Source organism: Anopheles aquasalis, chromosome 3 (assembly GCF_943734665.1).
Source record: "Anopheles aquasalis chromosome 3, idAnoAquaMG_Q_19, whole genome shotgun sequence".
Classification (NCBI taxonomy): domain Eukaryota; kingdom Metazoa; phylum Arthropoda; class Insecta; order Diptera; family Culicidae; genus Anopheles; species Anopheles aquasalis.
Window position 1 is genome coordinate 48,024,961 of NC_064878.1, and position 8,958 is coordinate 48,033,918.

Here is an 8,958-nt window from a genome sequence, read left to right on the forward strand (position 1 = left end):
CAAGCCTTTTACAGAGAAGTCTGCTTGTATGTGTAGCAACACCAGCACCACAACACAACTATTGCAAACAACCGGAAGCTACTGTCGGCATGTACCAGACGCTTCTCCTCCCTGGCTTATGAGCTCCACGAACGGCTGCTGGCGAAATGGGACCGTAAAATCCTTTTGGGCCGGTGCACTTAGAAGACGTTCAACTCCAAGGCTCCATCCCAGAGACCGAGGATCGCGTATCATCGAGTTGCATTGCTCGGTGCAGAGGGAGAGAGAGAGAGAGAGAGAGAGCGATTAGTACCGGCGACCACGTACCGGCGTCGCCATTACCGCCGAGCGACGTTCGTTGCAACAACTTTGCAGAACGGGAGCCGCCACCACGGGAAACCATTAGGCCACCCAAGCCTCTTATCGGTTTTTGAAGTTTTGGGGGGGGGGGGGGCCTGGAAGAAAGTTGCATCGCATTCTCTACACCCGGCCCCATCGCAACCGCCCGTTCGCCCGTTGCACAAAGTATCTTTCCCTCCAGTGTCTGTTTGAATACCTGGCCGACAGGTAACGGAGGCATTGCTGGCTTCTATTTACCGGGCCCTGTAAATTCCGGGATCAAACCACCAACATCACGTTACAGGGCGCCCGCGACTACCTTACCTTGGGTTGTTGTCTAAAGTTTGTTCTGCGTCAAGATAACGACTCGACCAGCGAGCCATGACGAGCTTCTTCTTGGTTCTCCTTGCACGAAGGACTGGTTAACCAGGGAGGGGGCGAACTGTTTGTCCTGCCGGGGTGATGCCGTGGTGCCGGTTTTACACTTTGTTTGGCGTAGAACTGATTCTTCTCTTTCTTCCCCGGGGGGGGGGGGGGGGGGGAGGAGATTCCAGCGGGAGAAGCTTCCTGTAGCGAGCCCAGACACTTGCCTGGAGGGAACGCTTCAAACGGAGACACGCGGGAGTATCAACAATTTTTGTGTATAGCTACGTTGACTGGCCTTTGCTTTTACTTTTGATTAGCAGGAGAAGGTTCCCCCTTACCTTATTATCTTGGTATGGCAGATGATTTACCACGGGATAAGGGTTTGTGTCTTCTAAATCCACACATTTTCTGTTCTACTTCTTTGACCTTCTCAGCCACGCGAACACTTTAAACTGTTTCCTGTCTTGCGCCTGTACAAGCGGCCTATGTTTACTCTGATTGGTATTTGCTTTTACTTGAGCGCGAAGCGGAACGAACGCGGCCTACTTAGTGATACAAGGCCTATTGTAGGTGCTTCAAATGCTTCTCCAGTAATCTTCAAGTGCTTCCTCGTCCCATTGCGTGATCCCAGATGGAACTGCGGTGTATTCTGATGATGTCCCTGATGCATGAAATGGAAAAGGGAGGAAAGCAATTGACAAAACTCAAACCGTTGTATCCACTGTCCGATTCGGCAGATTGGTATCGATGTTCTACGCTCTTAGAGACGCTTCACCGACCGTCCACGCTCATTCCGGTGGTTCGGGTGAAGCTGTTTACGATTTGATTGAGATCAATAAGATTCTCCAACCGACGAATTCCTCTTCAAACAGCCGGCCAGACTGGTCGGGAAATATAAATATCTAATCAAAGAATGAAAGGCCATCGGCGCGACTCGCATCGCTGCAACTGAGAACTGCGTTGAGAGTTGTGTTCCAATTAAATTTTCCTCATCTCGCCGGCACTCGTCCACCCTGTTGACTGTGCACCAAAAACCCCCCGGGGGGGTGGAATGAAAACTTCTAACGACATTCGGCCTCAAACTCAACCTTTCGGCGCGACGGTCTTCGGTTTCGGTCAAACAGTACACCGGTCCCCTCTCGTCAAAGCATCAAAGCTAAACAAATCACTCTAATCAGTCGGAGGGCAGGGCAGGGCAGGGCAGGCAGGGCGAAGTAGAAGAACATGGAGAACGAGTCACGTAAACATTCCATCATCATATTACGCCGGGACACGTCCACGTCGCGCCACCGATCACTGTTTACGCAAATTTCCAACCACGGTCAAAAGGATGCAACATGGCGCTAGCGGCGCGTAACCTGACGCTCTCCACGCTCTCGCGCCACACCACTCCTTGCCACTTGTTGATGAAGTCCAAGGGAGGGCATTCCAGTTAGATATTCTGGCCGCACAGACTTGAGGCGATAAAATTGGACGCGCCGTCGGCAGTTGCAGGCGAACGTTTTAGTTATTGTTGTTCTGGTGGATCGCTCACGATAACACGTACCGCGTCAGCGAAATGTCCGGTGTCCTTAATGTCCCACAGTAGGACGCTCGTGCTTGTGCAGCAATCTCGGATCACAAGGTTCCACAATCGCTCCCGTCTCTACGCCATGACCTCGAGGGAAAACTCAAGAGAATGCGAGCCCAGTCCAATAAACATGTCCAACCCGGAATCGGAATTAATATTGAGCCGGTGCAATAATGGAAATAATTTTAAAAATGAAATGGAATCCCTCCAAGACGACTCCAACGTCCACGCAGAGTCGGCAACATTGTTGCACATAAATCATAAAATTGCATCTGAAACCGGGTGGGAGGTGTCGGAGCAACCCCTAGCGCGAGTTGGTTCGCTAATTAATATTCTCCCGGCCGGCCGGTCGGTCGGTCGGTCGGTCGGTGGCCACCGTGTCGGCATCCGTCGTCTGTGGTTTCCAGTTTTCCCCACCGAACGGCGCCTGGATGCTGGGAGAGGCGTCCGAGATTGTTTGAAAATAATTTTTACGACATTTTCACCCCCCCTCCCATTCCCTCGTCCAAACCGGGGAGTTACGGTGGCCAGAACGATCAGCAGCACAGCGAGCACGTTTGACTTTCAAGAGCACGAAACACGTCGCCGCCGCCATCATCGCAGTCGGCGGTGTTTAGTGGTTGTCGATCGTAAAAACAGGCCACAACCACCCGGCGACGAATGTGTTCTTGTTCCGCACGACCACCTCTGCAGAGAGAGAGAGAGACCTCATTACTCGGTGGTACGTCCGATTCGCGATTGGAATTTCAATTCGTCACCTCCCGCGGTGGTGGCCGGCAGACAGGTGTTAGAAGACGCGTGTCGAGATACCGCGTTGAGATTTCCACCTGAAAATCGTGCTGGAAATGCAAAAAAAATGGCGTGCGATCGGCGACCGGTGTTCAGCGATCCGCGCAAACCGGAGGAACTCTGCTAGATATGTGCACCACGGCGATGTGATAATAGATGTCTTGTTGTGCGCGTGCCTCTGGCGCACGCGGTGTCGTAACCGCGCTACTGCGCCGTAGTTCCAGTACCCGGTGCGGTGGCCAGATGCTGTGGCAATTGCATTAAGTAACATTTGCAGCATCCGGCGCGCGCGTGACTGTGTATGTGTTGTGAGTTATGACTGTCCCCGTTCTCTTCTTCTCACCTCAACGGTGCTCGTGCGAGGGAACGAACGCGCGCAATGTCATGTGTCTCAGTACCACTTCAATTCGCGTCGCTTTCGTCAACAAGTGGCCTCCATTAGTGCATGTTTCGAGCTGGAGCCGCCAGCTGGGCTTTCGAGATGCGAGAAGCAAAAGAATTTACAACGAAAAAAGAGGCTCTCTCGATGAGAGTACGGGAACCTCGCTAACCGATCGACCTCACACGGCGCCAAGAATCAATTCCAATACACAGCTCCACAACTCTAGTTTTGCCTAGTACGAACTGACGTTCTATCTGGCAGCCTCGTTTTTTGCGTGTTGTTACTGCGCATTGTACGCTCGTTGTTGTTTCTCTTTTTTTTTAAAATATTATTATTCCTAACCCCAAGGCGCATGGATTGGCTCGCTGGTGATAAGAGCAACTGGTACCATCGCTCGCTCACTCGCCACTGGCACGATTGCTGCATCATCATCATCATCAGCAGCAGCACTGCTGTCGGCCGCCACCGTCGTTGCCAAGCTCTTCCTGTGTGCGAGGTAGTCGCTTCCTTCCGATCCAAACACGCTACCGTCAATCGATCCCCTTTCTTTCTGCAGTCCCCGTCAATCTGCGGGGCCAAAGTGTTTGTTTAGAAAGATTGTTCCATAAACAACTCCACCGCTCCGCTCCGTTTCAGCTCCAGCACGCTACCTCCTCTGCGCAAGATCTGCCCGAAGATACTACGGACCTGGCGCTTCTTTCTTGTGGCCGCTCTTGTGCTCTGGTTATTTTTCTGTTTTCTTTCAAACGTTTGCCTCGCTGGTTGCTTCTTCACTCGAGGTCAATCCGAAGCGCAAACATTCACTCAACAATGGCGGCAATTGCGGTTAGCAAAAGGGCCGCTTCTGGTAGTTCAATCTGAACCACAACCTTCTAAAAGTGCCCACAGTGATTGTATGAGTGGACACTACAGTTACTACTATCCGTGTTTATCGATTCATGTTTGCCAATTTTCTTTCAGACTGGCTGAAAATTGATTTTCTCAATCGAGTGCGGGGAGTAGATCCAATCACGCTGGTGGCGCACGCACATCCATCGGCCAGTAAAGCACCGTTGGCCGTAGTGTTTGGCACGCGATGTGACGACCTTTTGCATGCGTTTCGATTAGCGGCATCGTCGCTGCAGAGAGCGGCCTCGGAATGCAGGTCAACCGGTTGCAAGTGGCCGCTACAAACGTGAATGCATCACGTCTCGTGCCAATTTTGTGAGCAACTACCCAGCTTAAAATTATGATAAACACCAATCGGTACACTGGCAACTCCAGGGCTGTTTACCGTTGGTTTGGGGTTGCGTTTGACCTTTTTACATCAAGAATCATTAGCACGCGCATCGCGATTAGAGCTCAAGTTGTCCGTAAGTGTCGTCCTGCGTCCGTTAGTTAGTTCCCGCTTCTGTAAACACCACAGCTGACACACAGGAGCAGCTTTAGCAATATCGTAACCGTCCCCGGGTTGACGGACCGGGAGATAATCTCCAAAAATGACAACGATCAAACTGAAGCACCCTCTCCCCCGGGGGACTAACTGCTACTTTGGATCGCAGCCAAACTACTATTTCGCTGGACCATGGTGCCGTTTTCCTCCAGGATTCCACCCCGGCATTGATCGACGAAACGAATTCTGAAGCTCGTCGCGCGATGCACGATAACATCAGCAACCAATTAACACGAACACAATGGTCCTGTCCCCCCGCCTCCGGTTCCGTTTCTGTTCTGTTTGAGCTTCTGAAGCTGACAATGTTGGGATCAGCCCACCATAGCCACCAAACGCTTCTTCTCCTCCACTCTCCCGTGGCTTCCAAAAAGTCAATTGAAAGCAAGCGAAACGGGGTGCGCGCACTAATTGGCCAAACATCCAGACGCACACACGCTAGTGCACACACAGTATTGCAAGTATTTTCCCAAATAGTTCTTGCTTTGCACAGGGAGGGAGAGGAGGGCAAACAATACACGAATGGTGGCACGCACAAGGTGATGGTGGAAATGGTGAAAAACATCGTCACTGGAGACGGCGGAGGAGGGTGGCCGTTTACACATCCAACGAACCAGAGCTCGTGATGATGCCCGGCGACTGATTGGATGTTTGGCTGCAGATCCCAGCATCACCACGCCAGCCACCAGATTCCCACAATGCAACACACATACGCACACTTACGATCTTTCATTCTCATTTCCCATTTTACTATTGTGCAACGTGCTGTTCAACAATTCGTAAAATTGCTGCCGCTTTCCCTTCGACATTGGGCAACGTGTGTTTTCCGACGAATTTTCCTTCGTTGGAAAAGCCAAAACAAACTTACTTGAAACCGAATTCGGGTGGGGGGGAGCATGTGTAACGCGTGGGAGGTGGGGCGGTGTAAAAATAGATTCATCCTCCTCCTCCGCCGACACATCTTCTTCACAGACAGCGTGCTGCGTGCTGCTGAAGCAAAAGAACTCGATGTTCTCTAGTCCAGTCCGCTTTGCATGTCGGGTTGGCGTGGTTGGGGCAATCAAGAGGGTTGACCAACCACACCACAGACACAACAGAGACGCTGCAGTGTATGTGTGTCCACGTGTATGTCACCCAACGCCTTCGGGGATATTTTCATTTTGATTTTTTTATTTTTTTCCCCATCCAGGTTTACTACAATCGCTGCTTAGTGGTGGTCAAGAGGAGGTGGAAGTGGCGCAGGGAGTGTGCAAAAAAACCACCACCAACCCCCCCCCCCCCCCCCCCCCCCCGTATCATCACCAACCGACAGCGTAACGGGTTCCATGATGGGGACGTTCCGGCCGTTCTGTAATAAAATGACATAATGATAGCTCACAATAATTACCCTTAACCCGATGATGATGATGCTTGGATGGATGGGTGGGGGTGGTGTCACAGACACGCCCCACCTTGGGGATCTCGTCACCCCCATGATTTTGTCTCTCTCGCTCGCTCGCTCGCTCGCTCTTCTCTTACAAACGACGATGACAACAACGACAGCAGCAGCAGCGGTAACGACGACGACCACGACAACGATGATGATGATGATGCGCACGTTGCGCATTATTAGCGTTGAGTGAACCGTAGGGGTGCATCGAGGCGCACGTGCCCATCATCACAGAGTCAGCAGGTCACAGCAGTAGCACTGGCGTATTGTTGAGTCGCTCCAATCTCTAGTGTCACCCTCAAAAGCATAATGTTTTCAATTGTTCCAACCAGCAGCGGATTTAATTAGTGATTTAGTTTCTTTTTTCATAAACTCCTAGCTCAAAGCCTACTAGGTACAGAATTTGTTAATCTGCATTACATTTTATTTATAATGTTTTTTTTTCTTTTCTTTTCTGTCAAACTGTAGACCAACTCTCCCGGTGGCCGGTGCATGCGCCGTAGGTACTCCGCCGGTATATGCCGGTTGCAATTTGGCTGATTACCTGTTTTTTTCTGTTTCCAGTGCATTTCGGTCGGCATTTTATCAACGCAAGACCGGGGCCCCGGGGTGGGACCCGCGTGTTCAGAGTCTCGGTGTGGAACACCATAATCGTTACCATCATGAATGTCGCGTCCCGTTTCGATGGTTTTCTCCCGCATACACCGCCAGTACTGGCAGGAGAATTCTACCAGGAGTCGAATCTATTGTGCACAACTTGCTGCTGCTGCTGCTCTACTTTCTCCCGTCTGCACACAAGCACACGGAGACGGACTACAGTCTAGACACAGAAGGGCAAGCCAGCAGCAGTCCCTGTAGAAGCATGGCTTGTCCAATTATCGGACGACACATTTTGCTCCAGGTGCCAGCAGCCACCTTTGGGGAGAGAGAGAGAGAATGAAAGGAGCACGAGAACCGCGGAAGAAGGGTGGAAACAATTGAATGCATATTCGCCAACTACATAGCGGAATGTTACACACAGATACAAACATCCTCTCATCCTTGCAGAGCCCTTCGCTGCGCGTCCTTATGTCCTGGATTCCGTATCCGTTGGTTACAGACAGTGGGACACGGACCACACCACAGAGGGAATGGGAAAGGAAGCCACACATTCAGCGCGGTCCAGCAGCTCCACAGGACACCGCATGTTGCGGTGCGGTGCTCGTAGAATCGATTTCATAGCCCGTTGCAACCCTCCGTCGGTCGGAGGTTCGCCTCTGAAACCGATTACGACAGGTAATTATCGGAATAGCCACTGGTCAAAGGCGGGGGGGGGGGGGGCGCAGAGAGCATAAGAGGAAGGGAACTTCGATTCACTTCTCGCCGCCCCTTTGCTAGGTAATTTTGTTGGATTTCTTGGAACTCGGTCCGATGTGACCTTCCTCGGTAGTAGTTCCTCGAGGTTTACGGTGATTGCCTTGACTGATTCCATGGAGCGGGGGCGCTTTTAGTGGCCAGCAGGTGGCAGGGGGGTTTATTATTGATCCCGCGTGGCACTCAGCGCGTCAACACACCGGCAGTCGAGAGTTGCTCTCATCCGGTGGGAGCGATATTATTGAAATACCTCGCGATACGCAGCAGAAGCGCGAATATGGAAGAAGTTCGGTCATTCTGGATCGTTTCTCAGCGGCCGCTGACCGGCCGAGAGAGACACTAAAGGCGCTGGCCCATAAAACTGAAACATTATCCGCAGGGTGGGTGATGATAGGCTATTGGGGGGAATTGGTTTAAAGTGGATTCCGGAAACCAAAAGCAGAGTCTATTCCTCGCCGAAGCGTCGATAATCGTTATAGGGCTCAAGTACCGGGCGTGTGATTAAATTTTAAAACCAACCGTATTACAACCGCATAATCCCTATAAAAGTGTCTTCCGAGGAGGCGGATCATCAGCACCATTCCTTCGTTCGGAATACTCACTTCTATAGAAGTTGCAGTATCCGATTTCTTGGATATTAGATTGGACTTCCAGAACACAGCGAACTGCCAAGTTCTTAAAGTAAGGTTATGTAGGTGCTAATCCAAATCAATACGAGGGAAATTCATTCACGAACGTTCCAAATACTACAACCACAAGCTCGATACAACAAATGCACCACAAGCTCCCGGCGCTACAGTTGCTTCAAACACCTCAATGCATGGAGGACTCCAGTGCTCCGTTTACCAATTTCCATTTGCCAAACTGGATTAATTTGGCTCGATAATGGGCCATGGTGCTGGGGCCATGGAGCCAGCATCCCATCCTCTGAGCTCTATCGAAGCTGAAATCGATCTCGATTTAGGTCCTCACCACCGGCGGCCGTTCCCTCGCGTTCCCCCCCCCCGGGGGCGACCTTAATTGTATTGCTAATCACTTTGCGCCAGAATACGGTCATTAGATTCTCGCGCCGGAACTAGATCAGCACTGCTGGTCAGTTCGGTTAATGCACATTCCCGCTCGTTGCGCTCGTCAGTCGCCACCACGTGGTCACTTCCTGTCCGTCCCATCCTGACGTCCCGTTGCAATTCACTCTTGTGCGCGTACCAGTGACCCTAATCCCGGTGGCTCCTCTTCCGTAATGTCTTATCGGCCCCTCCAGCCGGGATTACCAGCCACGCTCCGGAGAATGTTGTGTGAAGAGTACTTACCATTCGTCCCGC